The sequence below is a fragment of the Oncorhynchus gorbuscha genome, linkage group LG25, assembly GCF_021184085.1.
Source record: "Oncorhynchus gorbuscha isolate QuinsamMale2020 ecotype Even-year linkage group LG25, OgorEven_v1.0, whole genome shotgun sequence".
NCBI classification, from domain to species: domain Eukaryota; kingdom Metazoa; phylum Chordata; class Actinopteri; order Salmoniformes; family Salmonidae; genus Oncorhynchus; species Oncorhynchus gorbuscha.
The window spans coordinates 16599124-16625375 of NC_060197.1; the positions used below are offsets into that span (position 1 = coordinate 16599124).

Here is a 26252-nt window from a genome sequence, read left to right on the forward strand (position 1 = left end):
TCAAAAGGCACAATGGGGGCATCTAGAGACCAAAAACCGGAACAACCCTGGCCAAATCCTGACACTTTGTAAGTAGAAAACCTGCAAAATCGGCGGTGTATCAAATACTTGTTATCCCCACTGTAGGTATTCCTCTTGTCCAGATGGGTTAGGGCAGTGTGCAGTGCGATGGCGATTGCATCATCTGTGGACCTGTTGAGACGGTAGGCAAGCTGAAGTGGGTCTAGGGTGTCAGGTAGGGTGGAGTTGACATGGTTCTTGACTAGTCTCTCAAAGCAATTCATGATGACAGAAGTGAGTGCTTCGGGGTGGTAGTCATTTATTTCAGCTATATTTGCCTTCTTGGGTACAGGAACAATGGTAGCCAACTTGAAGCATATGGGGACAACAGACTGGGATAGGGAGCGATTAAATATGTCTGTAAAAACACCAGCCAGCTGGTCTGCACATGCTCTGAGGATGCGGCTAGGGGTGCCGTCTAGGCCAGCAGCCTTGCGAGGGTTTACCACACTATCAACAGGAACAATGACAAATGGAAGCATTTATTGTAAACACCAGGATTCTCTCCCATCTGAGCAGTGTGTGGTTTTCACTTGACTTCACTTTACAGTCTCGGCTAAAATAATTCCTTATTCTACCACCACGGCACTTCACATAAGAAATGTAACACATCCTAATATGACTGTGAGGAGAACAATTAGTTTTCCATATCCTGTAAAGTTTGTGAAGGGGGAGAGAAATACAGGAACAAGGAGGGAGATAAAGAGTGGGGCAGAGGGAGGAATGAAAGAGAGTATGAAATAGGGGACAGAGTGGGACCAAAAGAGGGGTGAGAGAGAGAGAGAGAGAGAGAGAGAGAGAGAGAGAGAGAGAGAGAGAGAGAGAGAGAGAGAGAGAGAGAGAGAGAGAGAGAGAGAGAGAGAGAGAGAGAGAGAGAGCCAGAGAGAGAGAGCACCAGAGAGAGAGAGAGAGAGAGAGAGAGAGCACCAGAGAGAGAGAGAGCACCAGAGAGAGAGAGAGCACCAGGGAGAGAGAGAGAGAGAGAGAGAGAGAGAGAGAGAGAGAGAGAGAGAGAGAGAGAGAGAGAGAGAGAGCACCAGGGAGAGATAGAGAGAGAGAACCAGGGAGAGAGAGAGGCAGAGAGAAAGCACCAGGGAGAGAGAGAGAGAGAGAGAGAGAGAGAGAGAGAGAGAGAGAGAGAGAGAGAGAGAGAGAGAGAGAGCACCAGAGAGAGAGCACCAGAGAGAGAGAGAGAGAGAGAGAGAGAGAGAGAGAGAGAGAGAGAGAGAGAGAGAGAGAGAGCACCAGAGAGAGAGCACCAGAGAGAGATAATAGCTGACAAAAAAAGAATGCGGTATGGCAAACACAGAGAGGGATACAAGAGATTGGGGGAGAGAGAGCCAGGAGGGAGGGCGATGTAGGGAGGGGTATAGAGAGGGATGAGCAGGCAGGCTAACAGAGGGCTATGGTATCAGCAGAGTGCCTGACAGGCCTTAGCTTTAATTAAAGAGGAATTACATTAATAAGCCTGGCTCTGGCCTGCCACTAGAGGAATTCATTACATTTAGACTGTTTGCAAATACCACCTGATCTAACATCTGTTAAAAGAGGACAGGCTGTCCCCAACCAGCTCTTGGCCTATAAACACTCACTAAAGAGTTTGCTACCAATCATAAATGTTGCATAGCTGTGCTCAGGATAAATTAACAGTCAGAGTCAATCTACTGCAATGGCCCTCCTAGCTGGAGTCTACCAGCAGCATCCCAATGCAGTTTTGCCTCTGAAGCTGATCTTTATATATTTAGATATAAGGCTCTCGGGCAGTTGTTCTCTTACTAAGCCTTCATCTCCCATCTGGTTGTGTTGATGTTCCTCTTGTGTAACTCCTCCTCTGGGTCATCCCTTCCAGGTCAAGCCTAAGGCCTAAATCCCAAATGGCACCCTGTTCCCTATGTAGTGCCCTCTTTATCTCCCTCCTTGTTCCTGTATTTCTCTCCCCCTTCACAAACTTTACAGGATATGGAAAACGAATTGTTCTTCTCACACTCATATCAGGAAGTGTTACATCTCTTATGTGAAGTGCCGTGGTGGTAAATAAGGAATTATTTTAGTCTAGACTGTAAAGTGAAGTCAAGTGAAAACCACACACTGCTCAGATGGGAGAGAATCACGGTGTCATTGTTCCTGCCGATAGTGTGGTAAAAGTTTTGATTAAATATAAAGCTCCTTGGTGAGAGTTTTGTTCTTCACACAATGGCTTTCCTAATATGAGCCTACTAATAGCAAACTGAAAATAAAGAAGAAGAGAGAGAGAGAGAGAGAGAGAGAGAGAGAGAGAGAGAGAGAGAGAGAGAGAGAGAGAGAGAGAGAGAGAGAGAGGAGGAGGGGGACAGAGACTTCTTTTAACCTGTCAAGCTCACTTCTCACCAAGTCAATCATCTCAAACAGAATAAATAACAGGATAAATAACCCTGTAAAGTGAATGATTTATTAAAGGTCACACACACACACACACACACACACACACACACACACACACACACACACACACACACACACACACACACACACACACACACACACACACACACACACACACACACACACACACACACACACACACACACACACACACACACACACACACACACACAACTTTTACATGCACCCATTCTCTCTCTAAATTGGAGCTGTTTTCCACATCTGAGAAACATGTAGACATTCAGTGCATAACAGTAACATAACAGTGCATAACAGTAACATAACAGTGCATAACAGTGCATAACAGTAACATAACAGTAACATAACAGTGCATAACAGTAACATAACGGTGCATAACATGACATTCACTCGAAAAAGCTGCAAGCTTATCTAAACTACTTTGCTTTCAAACGGTGCGAACTCTCCGTGTGCATACAGATCTCCCAGTGCCTTACAACAAAGACAACAGCAATTATGATGATGATGGTCATGTTATGGTAAGAATCCCTCCTGGACCTTTTCTACAGTGTTTCTCTGAATGGGTTTGATGTTCTTCAGAGGCCCTTCAGCAGAGAATCAGCACACTCAATACACAGCCCTGATTTCCTTTCAGCCGAGTGACTGACATTTATGCTAAGACAGTAAAACGACAACAAGAAAGGCACTTAGGCTGACAATTCACAATATTTCTATGACATCTCATCCTTAAAAAAAAAACAATGTTTAAAAAACAAATTGCAGCCATATTGCAACGGTTTCTCCTTAGGTGTTGTTTGATCGCTTGAGCTGGTGGCAGATGTTAACCTGTACAGTATGTGCAAAATGAATTAACTAAAACAGATTGTTCAGTTCTAGTCTTAACTTGAGCCTTTTTTAACATTTTTTTTACATTTTTTTTTTAAACTCCTTTTTCTCCCCAATTTCATGGTATCCAATTGTTTAGTAGCTACTATCTTGTCTTATCGCTACAACTCCCGTACGGGCTAGGGAGAGACAAAGGTTGAAAGTCATGCATCCTCCGATACACAACCCAACCAAGCCGCACTGCTTCTTAACACAGCACGCAACCAACCCGGAAGCCAGCCGCACCAATGTGTCGGAGAAAACACTGTGCACCTGGTGACCTTGGTTAGCATGCACTGCGCCCGGCCCGCCACAGGAGTCGCTGGTGCGCAATGAGACAAGGATATCCCTACCGGCCAAACCCTCCCTGACCGGGACGACGCTAGGCCAATTGTACGTCGCCCCACAGACCTCCCGGTCGCGGCCGGTTACGACAGAGCCTAGAGTCTCTGGTGGCACAGCTGGCGATGCAGTACAGCACCCTTAACCACTGCTCCACCCGGGAGGCCCACCTGAGCCTTTTAATGTTGACTTAAAGGTGTACTGAAGCCTTTGAAGGAGTAGTCCCTTTTAGTGCTGACGATTGATGTTCCTATCATGTATCTGTGGGAAGCAGGCCATCGGCACAACACACGTGGGACAAGTGACAGCAGACGAGGGGGAGTCAGGGGATTAAAGACGTTATAGAGGGTTAAGCTTGCTCTGATCCACCAGAGAGAGAAGTCCCTATTTGACCACCTGTGGAAAGGTGGAGGTGGGTGAGTGAGGGAATGGACAGATGGTTGGTGAAGGTGAAAGAGAATAGGAGAGTAGGAAAGAGATCGTGTAGTGGATTATGGTGGAGAGAACAGGAGAGGACAAGGGAATGGTTACAAAGGAGGAGAGGGAGAGGTGAGGGTTGGAGAAAGGATGAAGGTAGAGGAAGATGTAAGGATGGGGAAGAACAAAGCATGAACATTACACTTGAGGGAAGCTATGAGAAAGGCGGAAAGGGAAGGATGGGGGTAGGGGTGGGGGTCTGTCCTCAATCCCTCCATACCTTTTTAATATGAACAGAGTCACACTCTGATGCGTAAACACACACTCAAACAAAGACACATTCTTAATGGTAAGAGATAGTTAATGGTGAGAGTAAACGGGAAGGTGTATCGAGCATATTTGTTCCCTGTATATTTTATGGGGGATACAAAGAAAGAACACATAAGTGTTTTGGAGTAGACAATGTCAGAGAGGGAGCCATCCGGCTCAGGCATCCACTCAGAGGAAGCAGAAAGGGGAGGGAGAGAGGCTAACAGCCTCCTAAAATAGGCAGTAAAAGGATGTTGCCGCAGTCATGGCCCTCATAAAATTCCTTTTCAACTGATCCATGAAGGAGTTATTGTCTCGAAAATAACACTTTATTTAATCACATTAACAAGGAGACACAGCACAATCACACCCACCTACAGATACACACGTGCAGAAGACGCGCACATACACACACGCCAGTGGATGCTGCTGAAGGGAGGACGGCTGATAACAATACAGTTGAAGTCGGAAGTTTACATACACCTTAGACAAATACATTTCAACTCCGTTTTTCACAATTCCTGACATTTAATCAGATGAAAGTTAGTATTTGGTAGAACTGCCTTAAAATTGTTTAACTTGGATCAAATGTTTAGGGTAGCCTTCCAAAAGCTTCCCATAATAAGTTGGGTGAATGTTGGCCTCCTGACAGAGTTGGTGTAACTGAGTCAGGTTTGTAGGCCTCCTTGCGCCCACACGCTTTATCAGTTCTGCCTCAACATTTTCTATAGGATTGAGGTCAGGGCTTTGTGATGGCCACTCCAATACCTTGACTTTGTTGTCCTTAAGCCATTTTGCCACAACTTTGAAAGTTTGGGGTCATTGTCCACTTGGACGACCCATTTGCGACCAAACTTTAACTTCCTGACTGATGTCTTGAGATGTTGCTTCAATATATCCACATAATTTTCCTTCCTCATGGTGCCATTTGTTTTGTGAAGTGTACCAGTCCCTCCTGCAGCAAAGCACCCTCACAACATGATGCTGACACCCCTGTGCTTCACGGTTAGGATGGTGTTCTTCAGCTTGCAAGCCTCTCCCTTTTTCCTCCAAACTTAACGATGGTCATTATGGCCAAACAGTTATATTTTTGTTTCATCAGACCAGAGGACATTTCTCCAAAAAGTACGATCTTTGTCCCCATGTGCAGTTGCAAACCGTAGTCTGGCTTTTTTATTGCGGTTTTTGAGCAGTGGCTTCTTCCTTGCTGAGCGTCCTTTCAGGTTATGTCAACACAGGACTCGTTTTACTGTGGATATAGATACTTTTGTACCTGTTTCCTCCAGCTTCTTCACAAGGTCCTTTGCTGTTGTTCTGGGGTTGATTTGTACTTTTCGCACCAAAGTACGTTCATCTCTAGGAGAGAGAACGCGTCTCCTTCCTGAGCAGTATGATGGCTGTGTGGTCCCATGGTGTTTATACTTGCGTACTATTGTTTGTAGAGATGAACGTGGTACCTTCAGGCATTTGGAAATTTCTCCCAAGGAAGAAACAGAGGTCTACATTTTTGCTGAGGTCTTGGCTGATTTCTTTTCATTTTCCCGTTATGTCAAGCAATGATACACTGAGTTTGAAGATAGGCCTTGAAATACATCCACAGGCACACCTCCAATTGACTCAAATTATGTCAATTAGCCTATCAGAAGCTTCTATAGCCATGACATCATTTTCTGGAATTTTCCAAGCTGTTTAAAGGCATAGTCAACTTAGTGTATGTAAACTTCTGACCCATTGGAATTGTGATACAATGAATTCTAAGTGAAATAATCTGTCTGTAAACAATTGTTGGAAAAAGTATCTGTGTCATGCACAAAGTAGATGTCCTAACCGACTTGCCAAAACGATAGTTTGTTAACAAGAAATTTGTGGAGTGGTTGAAAAACAAGTTTTAATGACTCCAACCTAAGTGTATGTAAACTTGTAGCTGGCACAGAGCGAATGGGATGGCATCAAACAGATGGAAACCATGTGTTTGATGTATTTAATACCATTCTACTTATTCCACTGCAGCCATTACCACGAGCCCATCCTCCACAATTAAGGTGCCATCAACCTCCTGTGACACACACCCATCCACTTTCAAGCATACACTAAATCCAAAAGCATGTGGACACCCCTTCAAATGATTGAATTCGGCTATTTCAGCCACACCCGTTTCTGACAGGTGTACAACATCGAGAACACAGCTATGCAATCTCCATGGACAAACATTGGCTGTAGAATGGCCTTACAGATGATTTCAATGACTTTCAACATGGTACCGACATCATCGTGAGCTTCATGAAATGGGTTTCCATGGCCCGGGCAGCCGCACACAAGCCTAAGATCACCATGCGCAATGCCAAGAGTCGGCTGGAGCGGTGTAAAGCTCGCCACCCTTGGACTCTGGAGCAGTGGAAACGTGTTCTCTGGAGTAATCATGCTTCACCATCTGGCAGTCCGACGAACACTTCTGGTTTGGTGAATGCCAGGAGAACGCTACCTGCCTGAATGCATAGTGCCAACTGTATAGTTTGGTGGAGGAGGAATAATTGTCTGGGGCTGTTTTTCATGGTTTGGGCTAGGCTTAATTCCAGTGAAGGGAAATCTTAACTCTACAGCATACAATGACATTCTAGACGATTCTTTTGGGGAAGGCCCTTTCTCCCGTACACAAGTGAGGTCCATACAGTGTGGAAGAACTTGACTGTCCTGCACAGAGTCCTGACCTCAACCCCATCGAACACCTTTGGGATGAATTGGAACGCCAACTGCGAGCCAGGCCGAATCACCCAACATCAACCTCACTAATGCTCTCGCAGCATTTTTCCAAGCCTTCCTAGAAGAGTGGAGGCTGTTATAGCAGCAAAGGGGGGGACTAACTCCATATTAACTTTGGAATGAAATGTTCAATGAGCAGTTGTCCACATACTTTTGGTCATGTAGTCTATATGCGCAAAGAAGAAGCACCCTCACGCATGCACGTATTCACACACACACACACACACACACACACACACACACACACACACACACACACACACACACACACACACACACACACACACACACACACACACACACACACACACACACACACACACACACACACACACAATTTATGCACAGTGGGAGGCTCCACACAAATTTGCCATAATGCCGGGTAATAAGGCAATCAGAACCTACTTGGTATGGATACATTCAGCTGTGAATGGATCACAATGCTGGAACAAAAAGCTTTTATCAGGATTTTAACAACATCCCCATCACCAGCACTGGGGCCGGGTCCAGATGGCAAATCATACACAGATGGAAGTGAAAGTACGCGCTCATTGTAAAGTTAACACTTTTTTTTATATCTGTTGTTATTGCTTCCACCAGGCAGTTACCGCTCAGATTAGCAATAAAATACTTTTAGGGTGGTAAAGGGGTAGATGTTGCCAAAAGTGGTGTAAAATGTGTCCCCACTAAAGGGTTTCCACTACAGAAATGTCCTTCATTATATGATTGTTCTCTCAGAGGTAAATGCAGAGGTCACGGTTGGGTTCTTATGTATGTTTTTTCTCTCAGAGCGATAGGAGTTCATTGTATCCGGGCCGGCTGAAGTCTAAGGAGTGGAAGCTGCATTGCCATAATTGAAGTGGGTGTCATCTTCACAGCTTTTCACTTTGTCATTTCTTCCAGACCCCAGGGGACAAAAGTTTTGGAATTTCCACTTTAATGGTGCAATATTATTTGTAGTCCATTTCCCTCTCCTCCTACTTATGAATTTAGTACTTCAGCCACGTTCACCTTCATTCCAAGAAATGGTAATATAGCTCTTCGTATGCAGCCGAAAAGACTTGTGATAAATTTAATTGCATTTTTATCATTTTATGGTGTTCCACTTGACTAGCGTGAGTAAGTCAAACCAAGAGCAGAAAATAAAATAAAATGACCCAAAAATGTGTACACCCTACACACTGACACACACTCACATACACATATTGTGAGCTGGGGACTATAAAAAGATGATTTCTGAGATAATTGGCTTCAACCCTCATAGGTTTGAATGGTGTCAGCAATTTGTATCTTGTATTCTTTTTAACTTAACATGAATCAGGGTATTTATAGTACTTTATAGGTAGACAACATTGAACAGAACAAAGCTGTCAATAACTACATTTGGATGAAAATGCAAATAGAACCATGCCCTCCAAATGTCAAATGGTAGTTTATATCTTTGAAGTTTGAACTATAGGCCTATTTATTTCATAAATATCATAATATAGTCCACTGTAATAATGTCTATGGCCACTACAGCATAACATACCTCTCTAAATTCAGAACAGTACTGATCTTCCCCTCTGTGCCTCTTCCAGCCTGAAACCACCATTTGGAATTCAATTACGAGAAGTAGCCGGAGCCACGCAACCTAAAAAGGTCCGTCTTTCTAACCTAGTTGTCAATACTGCCAATAAGTCTCAGTTTTGCATCTTATGCAGGTTCCTGTAATGTTTACTGCCCTGATTGAGAAGAACGATGGATGAAGGGAGAAGGGAGGGGGAAGAGTCAGCCCTGTTGGGATAACCCCAGGGTCTTTACAGTACTGACCACTGAGTCTCTCAGGGGACAGAGGCATCAAACTAAAAGGGACCTGCTGAAGGAACAGGCGTCAGGGAAAGGTGACAGATATGAAAAGGACTTGGTGACATCCCCTCACCTCAACCACGAGCCACGCAAACAAACAAATGTTTTATGAATATAAACAAATGTGGCTTAAACACACACTGTAGGCACACAATGACACACAACATAGGCACACAAAGACAGAGTTACACGCATGCGCACACACGCACGCACACATATTCTTGTCAACCCTTCTGTCCTCTGATTTATTAATCGTCCATGCATACAGCATACGTCTCCTTAGGGCCCATTGTGTGTGCTTCGAGGTCATTTATTGTAAACCTCACTTATTGTCATGCATAGCATAGAGTCACACACATAGCACGCACGCACACACACACACACACACACACACACACACACACACACACACACACACACACACACACACACACACACACACACACACACACACACACACACACACACACACACACACACACACACACACACACACATCCTGAGTCTCTAGACAGAGTATATGAGGTCGCTACGTCAGCAGGTAATAGATACTTTAATACTTTTACTCAAGTAGCATTTTACTGGGTGACTTTCACCTTTACTTGAATGATTTTCTATTAAGGTATCTTTACTTATAATCAAGTACGACAATTTAGTACTTTTTACACCACTGCTAGTTGGTTGCTTTTCTTTCACTCTGTGGAGGCCAGGTCATCTGATGCAGCACTCCATCACTCTCATCCTTGGTGAAAATACTAAGTGCAAACCAGATAACTGTCACAGACAGTCTCAACAGCAAAGTATCCCCACACCATCACAACTCCTCCTCCATGCTTCACGGTGGGAACCACACATGCGGAGATAATCCGTTCACCTACCGTGCGTCTCACAAAGACACAGCCTCTAATTTGGACTCATCAGACCAAAGGACAGATTTCCACCGGTCTAATGCCCAAGCAAGTCTCTTATTATTATTGGTGTCTTTTAGTAGTGGTTTCTTTGCAGCAATTCGACCATGAAGGCCTGTGTTATGCAGGTGAAGTGAGGACCCAAAAGCGACTTAACAGAAACAGAGTTTATTCAAGTCCACAACAGAAAATGACAAATCCCGAATCCATAACAGAAATCCTCTAGTCTGTAGAGGGGAAGGACAGGAGAAGCGGCCGCAGACTGCAGGTCGCTTCGGGTAGGCGCAGGCCGTAACTGACAGAGACACCTGCTCACACGCAGCATCTGATGAAGGCAAAAACACGACAGGACGGAACAAGAACACAGTACAGCAAACATCAAACAAGGATCCGACAAGGACAGAAGCGGAAACAGAGGGAGAAATAGGGACTCTAATCAGAGGGCAAAATAGGGGACAGGTGTGAAAGAGCAAACGAGGCAATTAGGAGAATGAGGAACAGCTGGGAGCAGGAACGGAACGACAGAGAGAGAGAGAGAGAGAGAGAGAGAGATAGAGAGAGGGAAAGAACCTAACAAGACCAGCAGGGGGAAACGAATAGAAGAGAAAGCACAGGGACAAGACATGACAATCTATGACAAAACATGACAGTACCCCCCCCCCACTCACCGAGCGCCTCCTGGCGCACTCGAGGAGGAACCCTGGCGGCAACGGAGGAAATCATTGATCAACGAACGGTCCAGCACGTCCCGAGAAAGAACCCAACTCCTCTCCTCAGGACCGAAACGGGAAACAATGAAGAGGGAATCTAGTGCAATTACTATTATAAAAATGAGACACGGGTAGAGAACTGTAAGAGTTAGAGCAATCAGGACCAAACAGGCCAGGAGAGTAACAACTAGGGACAGACTGAGACACAGCAAGGCTAAGACCAGGAACAGGAGAGAGGCGGTGGCTGTGGACAGACTGAGACACAGCAAGTGCAGGAACAGGACCAGGAGAGATGCGGTAGCTGGGGACAGACTGAGACACAGCAAGGGCAGGAGAGATGCGGTGGCTGGGGACAGACTGAGACCCAGCAAAAGCAGGAAGAAAGTTACCGGACTTAGTCTGCGCGCAGTCCGAACAAGCAGCCACGAAACGGCGCGTGTCACGCTCCTGAGTAGGCCACCAAAAACGCTGGCGAATAGAAGCAAGCGTGCCCCGAACGCCGGGGTGGCCAGCTAACTGGGCAGAGTGAGCCCACTGAAGAACGGCCAGACGAGTAGAAACGGGAACGAAAAGAAGGTTCCTAGGACAAGCGCGTGGTGACTGAGTGTGAGTGAGTGCTTGCTTTACCTGTCTCTCAATTCCCCAGACATTCAACCCGACAACACGCCCCTCAGGGAGAATTCCCTCGGGGTCGGTAGAGGCTACAGAAGAACTGAAGAGACGGGATAAAGCATCAGGCTTGGTGTTCTTAGTGCCCGGACGATAAGAAATAACGAACTCGAAATGAGCGAAATACAGCGCCCAATGAGCCTGACGCGCATTAAGTCATTTGGCAGAACGGATGTACTCAAGGTTCTTATGGTCAGTCCAAACGACAAAAGGAACGGTCGCCCCCTCCAACCACTGTCGCCATTCGCCTAGGGCTAAACGGATGGCGAGCAGTTCGCGGTTAGCCACATCATAGTTACATTCCGACGGCGACAGGCGGTGAGAAAAATACGCGCAAGGGTGGACCTTATCGTCAGTATGGGAGCGCTGGGACAGAATGGCTCCCACGCCCACCTCTGACGCGTCTACCTCGACAATGAACTGTTTAGTGACGTCAGGTGTAACAAGGATAGGAGCGGATGTTAAACGCTTCTTGAGGAGATCAGTACAACAATCATACGACCGGTGAGGAGGAAGGGAGGTGGCTCTGGACCGACTGAAGACCGTGCGCAGATCATGATATTCCTCCGGCAATCCTGTCAAATCACCAGGCTCCTCCTGTGACGAGGGGGCAGAAGAAACAGGAGGAAAAGCAGACATTAAACATTTCACATGACAAGAAACGTTCCAGGAAAGGATAGAATTACTAGACCAATCAAAAGAAGGATTATGACACACTAGCCAGGGATGACCCAAAACAACAGGTGTAAAAGGTGAACGAAAAATCAAAAAAGAAATGGTCTCACTATGGTTACCAGATACTGTGAGGGTTAAAGGTAGTGTTTCACATAATATACTGGGGAGAGGACTACCATCCAAGGCGAACATGGCCGTGGGCTCCCCTAACTGTCTGAGAGGAATGTCATGTTCCCGAGCCCAGGCTTCGTCCATAAAACAGCCCTCCGCCCCAGAGTCTATTAATGCACTGCAGGAAGCTGCCGAACCGGTCCAGCGTAGATGGACCGGCAAGGTAGTACAGGAACTTGACGGAGAGGACAGAGTAGTAGCGCTTATCAGTAGCCCTCTGCTTACTGATGAGCTCTGGCCTTTAACTGGACATGAAATGACAAAATGACCAGCGGAACCGCAATAGAGACAGAGGCGGTTGGTGATTCTCCGTTCCCTCTCCTTAGTCGAGATGCGAATACCCCCCAGCTGCATGGGCTCAACACCTGAGTCAGTGGGGAAAGATGGTAGTGTCGGGGAGAGGGGGGACACAGTTAACGCGAGCTCTCTTCCATGAGCTCGGTGATGAAGATCTACCCGTCGTTCTATTCGAATAGCAAGTTCAATCAAAGAATCCACGCTGGATGGAACCTCCCGGGAGAGAATCTCATCCTTAACCTTAGCGTGGAGTCCCTCCAGAAAACGAGCGAGCAACGCCTGCTCGTTCCAGTTACTGGAGGCAGCAAGAGTGCGAAACTCTATAGAGTAATCCGTTATGGATCGATTACCTTGACATAGGGAAGACAGGGACCAGGAAGCTTCTTTCCCAAAAACAGAACGATCAAAAACCCGTATCATCTCCTCCTTAAAGTTCTGATACTGGTTAGTACACTCAGCCCTTGCCTCCCAGATAGCCGTGCCCCACTCCCGAGCACGTCCAGTAAGGAGAGATATGACGTAGGCGATACGAGCTCTATCCCTAGAGTATGTGTTGGGCTGGAGAGAGAACACAATATCACACTGGGTGAGAAAGGAGTGGCATTCAGTGGGCTGCCCAGAGTAACACGGTGGGTTATTAATTCTTGGTTCCGGAGACTCAGAAGACCAGGAAGTAGCTGGTGGCTCGAGACGGAGATTGTGAAACTGTCTTGAGAGATCGGACACCTGAGCGGCCAGGGTCTCAACGGCATGATGAGCAGCAGACAATTCCTGCTCGTGTCTGCCGAGCATCGCTCCCTGGATCTCGACGGCTGAGTTGCGAGGATCCGTAGTCGCTGGGTCCATTCTTGGTCGGATCCTTCTGTTATGCAGGTGAAGTGAGGACCCAAAAGCGACTTAACAGAAACAGAGTTTATTCAAGTCCACAACAGAAAACGACAAATCCCGAATCCATAACAGAAATCCTCTAGTCTGTAGAGGGGAAGGACAGGAGAAGCGGCCGCAGACTGCAGGTCGCTTCGGGTAGGCGCAGGCCGTAGCTGACAGAGACACCTGCTCACACGCAGCATCTGATGAAGGCAAAAACACGACAGGACGGAACAAGAACACAGTACAGCAAACATCAAACAAGGATCCGACAAGGACAGAAGCGGAAACAGAGGGAGAAATAGGGACTCTAATCAGAGGGCAAAATAGGGGACAGGTGTGAAAGAGCAAACGAGGCAGTTAGGAGAATGAGGAACAGCTGGGAGCAGGAACGGAACGACAGAGAGAGAGAGAGAGAGAGAGAGAGAGAGAGAGAGAGAGAGAGAGAGAGAGAGAGAGAGAGAGAGAGAGAGAGAGAGAGAGAGAGAGAGAGAGAGGGAAAGAACCTAACAAGACCAGCAGGGGGAAACGAATAGAAGAGAAAGCACAGGGACAAGACATGACAATCTATGACAAAACATGACAGCCTGATTCACGCATTCTCCTCTGAACAGTTGATGATGAGATGTGTCTGTTACTTGAACTCTGTGAAGCATTTATTTGGGCAGCAATTTCTGAGGCTGGTAACTCTTATGAACTTATCCTCTGCACCAAAGGTAACGATGGTGTTCCTTTCCTGTGGCGGTCCTCATGAGAGCCAGTTTCATCACAGCACTTGATGGTTTTTGCGACTGCATATATTTTGATTTGTTTAACACTTTTTTGGTTACTGCATTTTTCCATATGTGTTATTTCATAGTTTTGATGTCTTTACTAGTATTCTACAATGTAGAAAATAGTAAAAAAAAATAAATAAAAAAACTTGAATGAGTAGGTGTGTCCATACTTTTGACTGGTACTGTATACATACATATATATATATATATATATATATATATATATATATATATATATATATATATATATATATATATATATATATATATATATATATATATATATATATATATAGTACAGTTAAATTAAATCTTTAGAAAGAGGAGAGGCGCTGTGGTACAATGTGTTTTTTTATGTGTTTTTTAAAGCTCAACTTGCTTTTTGCCTGAGTAACCTCTAGTGCCAGAGCATTCCATGATGACATGGCTCCATACATAACTGAGCAACACTGTTTTTTTGTTTGGGTACCGTGAAGAAACCCATTGTGGCGTGTCTGGTTGGGTATGTATGTCTGTTTGAAGTGTATGCAAATAGATTATGGAAGTGGTTAGTAATTTTCAACACACAAATGCTTGTTAGAAAGACTAGAGGATTAGTTGTTAATTTCTCCTCAACCATGTGTGAGGGTGTTGGTGAATGGAAAAATGCGGAGTTAGGCGCAGGACACAGATATGAGTAATAGTGCGAAATTTACTCAGAATATAAGTAATGTTGCAACAAGGAAAAACACAATAATCCAGAGCACAAAAAACACGAACCCACATGACAAACAACAACGCACAAAACAGAGACGGAAGCCAGAGGGTTAAATAAGGAACATAATTCATGGAATGGAAACCAGGTGTGAATGATAAAGACAAAATAAAACATGGATCGGTGGTGACTAAAAAGCCAGTGATGTGGACCACCGAACGCCGCCCGAACAAGGAGAGGGACCAACTTCGGCAGAAGTCGTGACAGTACCCCCCCCCCCCCCCCCCCCTTGATGCGAGGCTCCAGCGGAGCGCCGACACCGGCCTCAGGGACAACGGATGGAGGCGGTGAAATTCCTGCAGTAATGATGGATCCAGGATGTCCTCCACCGGCACTCAGCATCTCTCCTCTACCCCTCCCACTCCACGAGGTACTGAAATTCTCTCGCCCGACGTCTTGAGTTCATGATGGCTCGCACAGTATATGCCGGGGCCCCCTCAATGTCCAGAGGGGGCGGAGGAACCTCCCGCACCTCAGACTGCTGGAGCGGACCAGCCACCACCGGCCTGAGGAGAGACACATGGAACCAGTGGTTAATACGGTAATCAGGGGGAGTTGTAACCTATAACAAACCTCGTTCAATCTCCTCAGGACTTTAAATGGCCTCACAAACCGCGGAACCAGCTTCCGGCAGGGCAGGCGAAGGGGTAGGTTTCGGGTCGAGAGCCAGACCCGGTCCCCCGGTGCAGACACTGGGGCCTCACTGCGGTGGCGGTCAGCACTCGCCTTCTGCTGCCTGATGGCCCGTTGTAGACGCACATGAGCAGCTTCCCATGTCGCCTCCGAGTGCCGAAACCATTCATCCACCGCAGGAGCCTCGATCTGGCTCTAATGCCACGGTGCCCGGACCGGCTGATAACTTAGCACACACTGGAAAGGGGATAGGTTAGTGGAAGAATGGCGAAGAGAGTTTTTGGCCATCTCCGCCCATGGGATGAAAACCGACGAAAACACTCCCCCGGCCGGTCCTGGCAGTAGGACCGCAGAAACCTACCCACATCCTGGTTTACTGCCCGTTACTCTTGGGGTGAAAACTTGAGGTGAGGCTGACCGAGACCCTCAGGCGTTCCATAAACGCCCTCCAGACTTTAGACGTGAATTGGGGACCCCGATCTCCTCAGGCACCCCGTAGTGCTGGAATACGTGGGTGAACAGGGCCTCCACAGTCTGTAGAGCCGTAGGGAGACCGGGCAAATGAAGGAGACGGCAGCGACCAGGATCGTGGTATTACCCCGTTATGGGGGAAGATCCGTCACGAAATCCACCGATAGGTGTGACCACGGCCGTTGTGGAACAGGAAGGGGCTGTAATTTCCCTCTGGGAAGGTGTCTAGGTGCCTTGCACTGTGCGCACACACATCATAGTTTCGCTTTAGCTTTAGTGGCGTACCCGAGCGCTGAGACAGCACAGCCCCTATCCCAGCCTCGGACGCATCCACCTCAACTATGAACGCTAAGGAGGGATCAGGATGGGCCAGCACGGGAGCAGAGGTAAACAGAGCCTTCAGTTGACTAAAAGCCCTGTCCGCCTCAGCTGACCACTGCAGTTGCACCGGTCCACCTTTCAGCAAGGAGGTAATGGGAGCCGCTACCTGACCGACACCCCGGATAAACCTCTGGTAGTAGTTGGCAAACCCTAAGAACCGCTGCACCTCCTTTACCGTGGTTGGAGTCGGCCAATTACTCATGGCTGAAATACGGTCATTCTCCATCTCCACCCCTGACTCAAAAAGCGGTACCTTAGGAAGGAGATGGACTGTTGGAAGAACAGACATTTCCCAGCCTTGACGTACAGGTCCTGTTCCAACAGGCGACCAAGCACCTTGCGCACCAGAGACACATGCTCAGCGCATGTAGCGGAGTATATTATAATGTCATCTATATACACCACTACACTCCGCCCGTGCAGGTCCCTGAAAATCTCATCTACAAAGGATTGGAAGACTGATGGAGCATTCATTAACCCGTGCGGCATGACGAGATACTCATAGTGCCCAGATGTAGTGCTAAATGCTATCTTCCACTCATCACCCGCCTTGATACGTACCAGGTTGTAAGCGCTCCTGAGGTCCAATTTTGTGAATAACCGCGCCCCGTGCAATGACTCTGTCATACTGGCTATGAGAGGTAGTGGGTAACTGTATTTTACCGTGATCTGATTCAAACCTCATAGTCAATACACGGGCGCAAACCTCCATTCTTCTTCTTCACAAAAAAGAAACCAGAGGAAACAGGTGAAATGGTAGGCCGAATGTATCCCTGTCCCAGAGATTCGGTGACATATGTTTCCATAGCCGGTGTGACAGAGGATACACGTGATTTCTGGGAAGTGCAGCGTCTACCAGGAGATTTATCGCAATCACCCTGTCGATGGGGTGGTAATTGAGTCGCCTTCTTTTTACAGAAGGCTAGTGCCAAATCGGCATATTCGGGGGGAATGTGCATGGTGGATACCTGGTTTGGACTCTCCACCGTAGTGGCACCGAAGGAAACACCTACACACCTCCCTGAGCACTGACGGGACCATCCCTTGAGAGCCCTCTGTTGCCACGAAATAGTGGGATCATGAGAGGCCAACCAGCGAAGGCCCAACACAACAGGAAACGCAGGAGAGTCGATCAGTCGATCAGAAAGAGACTTATTCTCTCCTCATGAGTCTCCTGCATTATTATACGGAGTGGAGCTGTGACCTCCCTGATTAGCCCTGAACCATGTGTGAATGATAAAGACAAAACAAACCGAAAATGGAACATGGATCGGTGGTAACTAGAAAGCCGGTGACGTCGACCGCCGAACGCCACCCGAACAAGGAGAGGGACCAACTTCGGCAGAAGTCGTGACACCATGAAAGACTATCATGCATGTTGTCGATTTTAGTTCTGTGTGTGCAGTTAAGGGCAAGGTGTCCTGCTTTCTTTTGAGCCAGTTGCAGCTTTGCTAGGTCTTTCTTCGTTTCAACTGACCATATGGAGTTTTTTCAGGAATCTAGGCATATGTCGCTCGTCACTACTTCATAGAAGAAACATTTGAATGCAAACTTTTAAAAAATAAAATCTAAATGCGTTTTTTGGCAGAAATGCCTCCTGGAAAATGTGAACTTTCATGTTTCTGAATAACACATTTGTATGCCATCTGTAAATATGAATACAATGGTTAAATTATGAGCCTAGTTGGGTTTAGCCACAGAAAAAGCCACTAACCTTTCTGCTAGCCATGATTGGCTGAGATAATGAGTGGACATGCCAAGAGATGAGTTTGGATTGGTCTGCCATGTTGCACACATCTGTCTATTTGAGTTGATCAGTATGTGTAGGTAATCCTGTCTAACGCTGCTTTTAAAATAAATATATCACATTGTAGAAATGCTTAAGTGTTTTTTTCCACTTTCTGGAGGACAGAGTTTTGAAATCAGTGGAATTAGAGTATGATAGCTAAGGAGATGGAGAAAACAGTTGCCAGATGACATCTTCAAACCAAGGGAAATCATGGCATCCATGACAGAGTGAGAAGCGACCGTTCATGTATAAGGACGGGTAAGATAGTCTAGCTAGCTACATTTTTATATATTATACATTTCTAATTTTGTCAGAAAGTAGTTTTCATTTCAAGATAAAGTGTACTGTTAGCTAATGTTAGCTGGCTGGATCGCTTGCTAACGTTACATGTATGATCTGTGTAGTAATATTATTCATATCTCAGAGCCATTTGCTTTGCTAGTTTTAGCCTAATGTTAGCTAGCTAATATTGAACCCGGTTGCAGATTCATGCAGGCTAGTAACATCATGAGTTGGGATTATGGTTCATTGTTTAACAAACTAGCTTGCTAGCTACATGTCTTAACAAAAGACTCCACTATGCAAGTAACCATTTCAATATAATGTTAATGATGTCACTGCAAAAACTGTTGATAGACATAGTTGGTAAATTCACTCTGGCTGTGTACTCCGATTTCAGAGCACTCTCATCTGAGTGTTCCAGAGAGCAGAAAAACTGACGAATTTATGAAAGCTCAATACCCGTTGTACACTAGGGTCAAAAGTAACGCGCTATATAGGGAATAGGGTGCCATTGTCTTCTCAACACTGCCAAGCATCTCTAACAGCTCACTCTCCTTCTCCTGCTGTGCTAGCAGGATTGTTGTGACTCAAGTCAAATACTGTACAAGAAAGATGCATAGAAAAACAACATATTGCACATAGTTTCTGAGGGAGAAAAAAACAGGATGCTTGCCAAATGTCACCCTATTCCCTATAAAGTGCACAACTTTTGTACACCACATAGGGAATAGGGTGACATTTGGGACACAACCCCTGCTCAGCACAGACAAACCCAATGTTGTGGATTCCCATCAGTGTGGCCTTTGGCAAACTGCCAGTCCCAATGAGAGGGTTCTGGCCCATTGAATGATCCATCGTTCATGGCGTCTATTGGGTCAGTCTCGGGACATCAAAAATGGCATTGAAGCTTTAACCTTTAGCCCTGTTCCTGTCTTGGCTGAATTGAATTACACAGCTGAATTGAAGTTGGGAAACATTATTCACCAGGTCGGCAAGACTAGAACATTTGAGACCCACAATGGATTGTCAGGGTTCTAAGGTGCAGAAACACTTGTCTGTCTGCCTCTAACTTCTCTCTGTCTCTCAACCCCTCTTTTTTCTTCTATTTTCTCTCTGGTCTGTGTCACACTCAGGGTGTGTGTCTCTTTTTAGTCTTGTCTGCTTGTCTTTGTCTTGTCTTTTTTGTCTTTATTTTGTACACCCTTCTCTCTGTCTCTCTTCTTCCCTCTCAATTCAATGACATTAAATTCAAGGGCTTTATTGGCATAGGAAACATGTGTTAACATTACCAAAGCAGATGAAGTAGATAATAAACAAACGTGAAATTAACAATAAACATTTACAGTAAACCTTACACTCGCAGAAGTTCCAAAAGAATAAAAACATTTCAAATGTCATATTATGTATATATACAGTGTTGTAATGACGTGCAAATAGTGAAAGTACAAAAGGGAAAATAAATAGATGTAAATATGTGTTGCATTTGCAATGGTGTTTGCGCTTTACTGGTTGCCCTTTTCTCGTGGCAACAGGTCACAAATATTGCTGCTGTGATGGCACACTGTGGTATTTCACCCAGTAGATGTGGGAGTTCATTGAAATTGGGTTTGTTTTCGAATTCCTTGTGGATCTGTGTTATCTGAGGGACATATGTGTCTCTAATATTGTCATACATTTGGCAGGAGGTTAGGAAGTGCAGCTCAGTTTCCATCTCAGTTTGTGGGCGGTGTGCACATAGCCTGTCTTCTCTTGAGAGCCAGGTCTGCCTACAGCGGCCTTTCTCAATAGCAAGGCTATGCTCACTGAGCCTGTACATAGTCAACGTTTACTTAAGTTTGGGTCAGTGACATTGGTCAGGTATTCTGCCACTGTGTACTCTCTGTTTAGGGCCAAGTAGCATTCTAGTTTACTCAGTTTTTTTGTTAGTTCTTTCCAGTGTCTGTCTCTCTCTCTCTCCCTCACACGACATTGTGTGTGGGTATGATGGTCCTGTCCCCTGTTTATCTCAGATAGACAGCCTTGAGGTCCAGATTAATCTTCTGCCTGGGTGAGAGAACAGAGAGGAAAGGGGGAGGGGAGGAGGGAGGACCTAAGGGGACAATTGGGGGTCAGTGAGGGAGGGAGAGGGGAGAATGAGAGAGGGGACAGGATGGGGAGGAGAATGATGGTGTATGCAGTCAGTGAAGACTATTAGAGGTGAGGAGGGTTGAGTGAATGAGCACATCAAATCTGCACTAAATCGAGAGAGTGAAGCAGAATCTACTGCGGTTGCCAAAGGGTCAAGTTGGTTTTATTCAGATGTTATTCAGATTGTCAAATTTGAGAACCTTCTTGCACATCAAGGACACAGAGGTCAGAGCCACAGACGACTGGCACATGATGTGAATGCTGAGAAGTGATTTCATTGTGAGAGTAATTTCACAGAGAGGTGAGACAGAGGAGATATAGAAAGAAACGGAGGACAGAGAAGGAGAAACAGATGGAGGCAGACAGAGAGAGAGTGAGAAAAGAGAGATAAACTGAGTGAGGAGGAGAACAGACAGACCCCTGAGATGCCACTGAAAGTTTGCTGGTGCGGAGAGAGGATGGAGGAAGCTTGCCCCGAAGCACTGGGCATCTTGTTATGACATGCATTATCTGAATTAGGCCCACAGAATTATACCTACGGAAGAGCAGCTTCTATGGAGGAACTTTGAATGTCTTTTTAACGTTGTACCACAGCAAACGTTAGCTAGCTAACAAGCTTGTGTGTGCAGAGCAGAACTAGAATTAAAAACACGTCTTACCTTTTGGGAGTTAATAAATCCAATGAGAAATCGTATCCTTAACTAGCATTGAAAAAGTGAATCCATTCTTTTAAACATCTATCCCTAATTTCTGAATCATGCTTGTAAAGTTGTCAGTAGACTACAGTAAACTATGCTTCAAAGGGGAAGGGCTGGTACCCTACATACTCCCACTGGGAAAGATTTCCAGCTGGCAGACAGACACTGGAATATGTTTCTGAGTGACAGAGTGAGGGCTTTGCATAGGCGCTTTGTTTGCGATTTTTGTGGAACTGGAAAAAAATGCCTGGAACATAAAAACCCAGTTATTAACCCCGTTCCCATGCTTTAAAATAGCAGTTAGGTTCCGGAACAGTATACTTTCGTTTCCGATTCGGGTTCTGTTCCTCAAATAACGTCGTTATTTTCCTGTTTTCGGGAGTGTTCCCTGAACCGGTTCCAACCCTTGCAATGGACCGAGGAGAAATAAAAGACTGAATGTCACACCCTGATCTCGTTCACCTGTCCTTCTGCTTGTCTCCACCCCCTCCAGGTGTCACCCATCTTCTCTACTTATCCCCTGGGTATTTAGAGATGTGTTTTCTGGCTGTCTGTGCCAGTTCATCTGGTTTGTTCAAGTCAACCAGCATTTTGTCTCAGCGCCTGCTTTTCCCTAGTCTCGTTTTTTTCCTCGCCCTCCTGGTTTTGACCCTTGCCTATCCTGCCTCTGAGCCTGCCTGCCGTCCTGTGCCTTTGCCCCTACTCTGGATTACCGACCTCTGCCTGACCTGACCCTGGGCCTGCCTGCCGTCCTGTACCTTGCCCCACTACTCTGGAATATCGAACCATGCCTGCCATGACTTGTCGTTTGCCTGCCCCTGTTGTTGTGATAAACATTGTTACTTCAACACAGTCTGCACTTGGGTTTGACCTGAAACCTGATACTGAACCGCTCAGCTGTCAGCTCCGACACCCAAGGGTAACCATGATGCCAAAGTCTCGACGCCTTCGCCACTGGAAGGACATGAGAACAGATGTAGGCCCAGGGACAGTGATCAATGCAAAGAGATGTGTGGCACTGTGTGTGTGTATACTGTATGTGTGCGCACGTGCATGCGTGTTAGTAGTAGTGTAGTGAAGAGAGGGGATTTTAATCCACTTTTTCCATTCAGCCGCGGCACACGACGTAAAGGCAGAGAGAAAGGTCAGTATCTAAGCAGCTGCAGAAGACAAAAGGTTGAAGGCACATTTATATTTAAACTGTTTATATAAATGTATGCTTCTAAGAATGAGAACACATTTTTAGCTCCAGTACTTCTCTGTGGAAATGTGTTGTGCCTTAACACAAACACGCAGTGCCATTGGTATATTTGAGCTGGTACTCTATCTGTAACCCAGTACGAAGCCTACGTTGCATCGGCTGTATTCCAGATTTGACAGAGGTTTTGATACCTCCATCCGTCAACTCTTCGTTCTACCTTATGAATGGGCATAAAAGCCCCTTTCGCTTTCATCTCTCTCTAAATGCAAATGCTAGGCAGAGCAGAGTGCCGTGTTCAGGGTGCCTTCAGAGCTGACCATTGGCATTGCGACTGTCACCGCGGCCGTGCACTCTAATAGAAACGTTCTAAACGGTGATAAAAAAAGACAGCGAAGACACAGATCAGCAGGAGACCCTCTGTAATAAGACAGGTTAGGACAGAATGCAACCTGACTTCACACAGCCTTCACATAAAGCTGCAGCAGGTATAAGAGTGAGTCGACTTGGCACATCTTTCTTGGGGAATCAGTGAGGAAAAAAATAAGGATTTGGATTCAAAAGCCACCGACTAAAAGGGAGGGACTCTGCTTTGGAAAATGATCAAATAAACAGAAAGAAAATGATTCTTATTGACACAAGACGAATTGATTTAAAATGCAGCCGGTGTGAGTCACTGAACACACACGACAACAGCAAGTAACAGTGTTCGTTAATCTCTCAAAGAAGGACCCTGATCTCTCCCCCTCTCCCTCTCTGTGGCTACAGATCTCATCTCCTCCTTTCTCTTTTTATCTGCCTGAACAGACAAAGGGAAGCGGCTGCCAGCCTAGATCAGAGGACTTCAACCACACAACCAGCCATTCAATCTGAGAGAGCTACAGTGCCTTCGGAAAGTATTCACAACCCTTGACTTATTCCACATTTTGCTGTGTTACAGCCTGAATTCAAAATGGATTAAATAGAATTTTTTCCTCTCACCCATCTACACACAATACTGAAAAAAGTGAAAACGTGTTTAAAAAAAATGAAATACAGAAATTTCATTTACATAAGTATTCACAGCCCTGAGTCAAAACTTTTAAGAAGTATTTCTGGGTACGTGTCTAAGAGTTTTGCACACCTGGATTGTGCAACATTTAACCATTATTCTTTTTTAAATTCTAGCTCTGTCAAATGTGTTGTTGATCATTGCTAGTGTCACGAATCCTGTTTCCTGAGTCTGTTTTTTGCCTGTGTTCTGTCCTGGAGTGTTTTTTCCGGCGTCCTGGAACGCACCCTGTCTGGTTGCCGGGCAATGTAGCCAGTTGGGAGTTCTGATTACCCGCACCTGTATCCCATCAGCTATCTGCACACCTGGTCATCTCTCCTCTTCATAAGCCCGGACCTGACATCCATTCCCTGCCGGATCGTTAGCCATGAACAGTATGTTGTGCCATAGTATCAGCCTCAAGTTGGATAGAATTTGTTTTGTTGTTTTTTACGTATTGCTTGCCTTAAACTTACCTCCGTTTGTTCTGTCTTCAGTTACTCACCCGGATCATTTACCCCATTCCCGCCTGGACGTCGGAGGATTCCGCTACCCCATTGGATCCACCTATTTACTCCCATCAACTCACCACCGCTGCCCGCTACGCCACCTGGATATATCTAGCCATTCACTTGTAAATAAATACTCACCTTCTTCCTACTCTCCTTGTCCTGGTCTGCTTCTGGGTTCGATTTTGAAAGAACGTGACAGCTAGACAACCATTTTCAGGTCTTGCCATAGATTTGTACGTAGATTTAAGTCATCACTGTAACTCGGCCACTCAGGAACATTCACTGTATTCTTGGTAAGCAACTCCACTGTAGATTTGGCCTTGTGTTTTAGGTTATTGTCCTGCTGAAAGGTGAATAAATATCCCAGTGTGTAACTAAGCGGGCTGAGAGTCGGGAAGCTCAGGGAAGTTCAGGGAGTGAGGGATTTAATCAAACAAAACAAGAAACACGAACAACGCACAGACATGAAACTTAAACTAAAACAATAACGCCTGGGGAAGGAACCAAAGGGAGTGACATATATAGGGAAGGTAATCAGGGAAGTGATGGAGTCCAGGTGAGTGACGACTTGAAGCAGTGCCTAACGGTGGTGACAGGTGTGCGTCATAACGAGCAGCCTGGTGACCTAGAAGCTGGAGAGGGAGCACACGTGACAGTACCCTCTCCCCGACGCGCGGCTCCAGCTGCAGGATGCCGACCAAAATGACGATCCCATGGATCAGGAGCGGACCGGTCACTTCTGCTGAGGCATGGGAAACCTTTCAGTCCGGCTGAGACGCGGGAGCATGGCGACCTAGAGCGCCGGAGAGAGCATACGCAACGGTATGGGAAGGAACCAAATGGAGTGACATATATAGGGAAGGTAATCAGAAGTGATGGAGTCCAGGTGAGTCTGCCGACTTGCAGGTGTGTGTAACGATGGTGACAGGTGCGCAGCATAACGAGCAGCCTGGTGACCTAGAGTCCGGAGAGGGAGCACATGTGCCACAGTGTCTGATCGCTGAACCAGGTTTTTCTCTAGGATTTTGCCTGTGCTTAGATCCATTCCACCTTTTTTTTATCCTGAAAAACTCCCCAGTCCTTAATGATTACAAGCATAACCATAACAAGCATACCCATAACATGATGCAGCCACCATTATGCTTGATAATATGGAAAGTGGAACTCAGTAATGTGTTGTATTGGATTTGCCCCAAACATAACACTCTTTATTCAGAAAAAAAGATGCTTTACTGCATTGTTTGCAGTTGACTTTAATGCCTTGTTGCAAACAGGATGCATGTTTTGATTTCTTTTCAATTCTGTACCGGCTTCCTTATTTTCACTCTGTCAATTACGTTAGTATTGTGGAGTAACTACAATGTTGTTGATTCATCCATCCTCTGCAATTACAGCCATTAAACTCTAACTGTTTTAAAGTCACCATGGTTTCCTTCCTCTCTGACAAATGAGTTAGGAAGGATGCCTGTAACTTTTTAGTGACTTGTTGTATTGGTACACCATCCAAGGTCTATTTAATAACTTCACCATGCTCAAAGGGATATTCATTGTCTCTTTTGAAATTGTATCTATCTACCAAAAAGCGCCCGTCTCTGCGAGGCATTGGAAAACCTCCCTGGTCTTTGTGGTTGAATCTGTGATTGAAATGCACTGCTCGAATGAGAGACCTTACAGATAATTGTATGTGGGGTACAGAGATGAAGTAGTCATAAAAAAATCATGATAAACACTATTATTGCACACAGTGTGTCCATGCAACTTATTTGGTGACTTGTTAAGCACATTTTTACTCCTGAACTTATTTAAGTTTGCCATAACAACAGGGTTGAATATTTTAACCTTCTCATTTTTATTAATTTGGAGGAGAAAAAAATATGAATGAAAAACATATTTCCACTTTGATATTATTGAGTGGAGGCCAGAGACACAAATCTAAACTTAATCAATTTTAAATTCAGGCTGTAACACAACATGTGTAAAGAGTCAAGTGGTGTGAATACATTCTGAAGGCACTGTAGGGGGTGGGTATCAGAAGTAGCAAGATGTATGAATTTATCTAACTAAAGCAAAGGGTTTATAAACTACTGGTAATTTACCAAAGTTACTGGAACTTTCAGTAATTTAGGTAATTATCAGGTAATCTATGGCAATCAATGGTAACTTTTGTAATGTATAATAATAATAATGTATAGTATTCATTTTGTACATGTGTCCATAATTTCCATGAGTTTCTAATGGACAGGCCATATGGTTCAAGAGAAAATGGCCTAATTAATGAAAAAGCATCTAATCAACAATGGAATT

General features: G+C 45.5%; 1 long non-coding RNA gene across 1 annotated transcript; it reads left to right on the forward strand.

The window, feature by feature from the left end:
* Nucleotides 1-22182: 22182 nt before the first annotated feature.
* Nucleotides 22183-23713, forward strand: LOC124013734. Its single transcript, XR_006834920.1, has 3 exons — nt 22183-22352; nt 23214-23302; nt 23658-23713. It is a non-coding gene; the product is annotated as an uncharacterized LOC124013734 (long non-coding RNA).
* Nucleotides 23714-26252: the final 2539 nt, after the last annotated feature.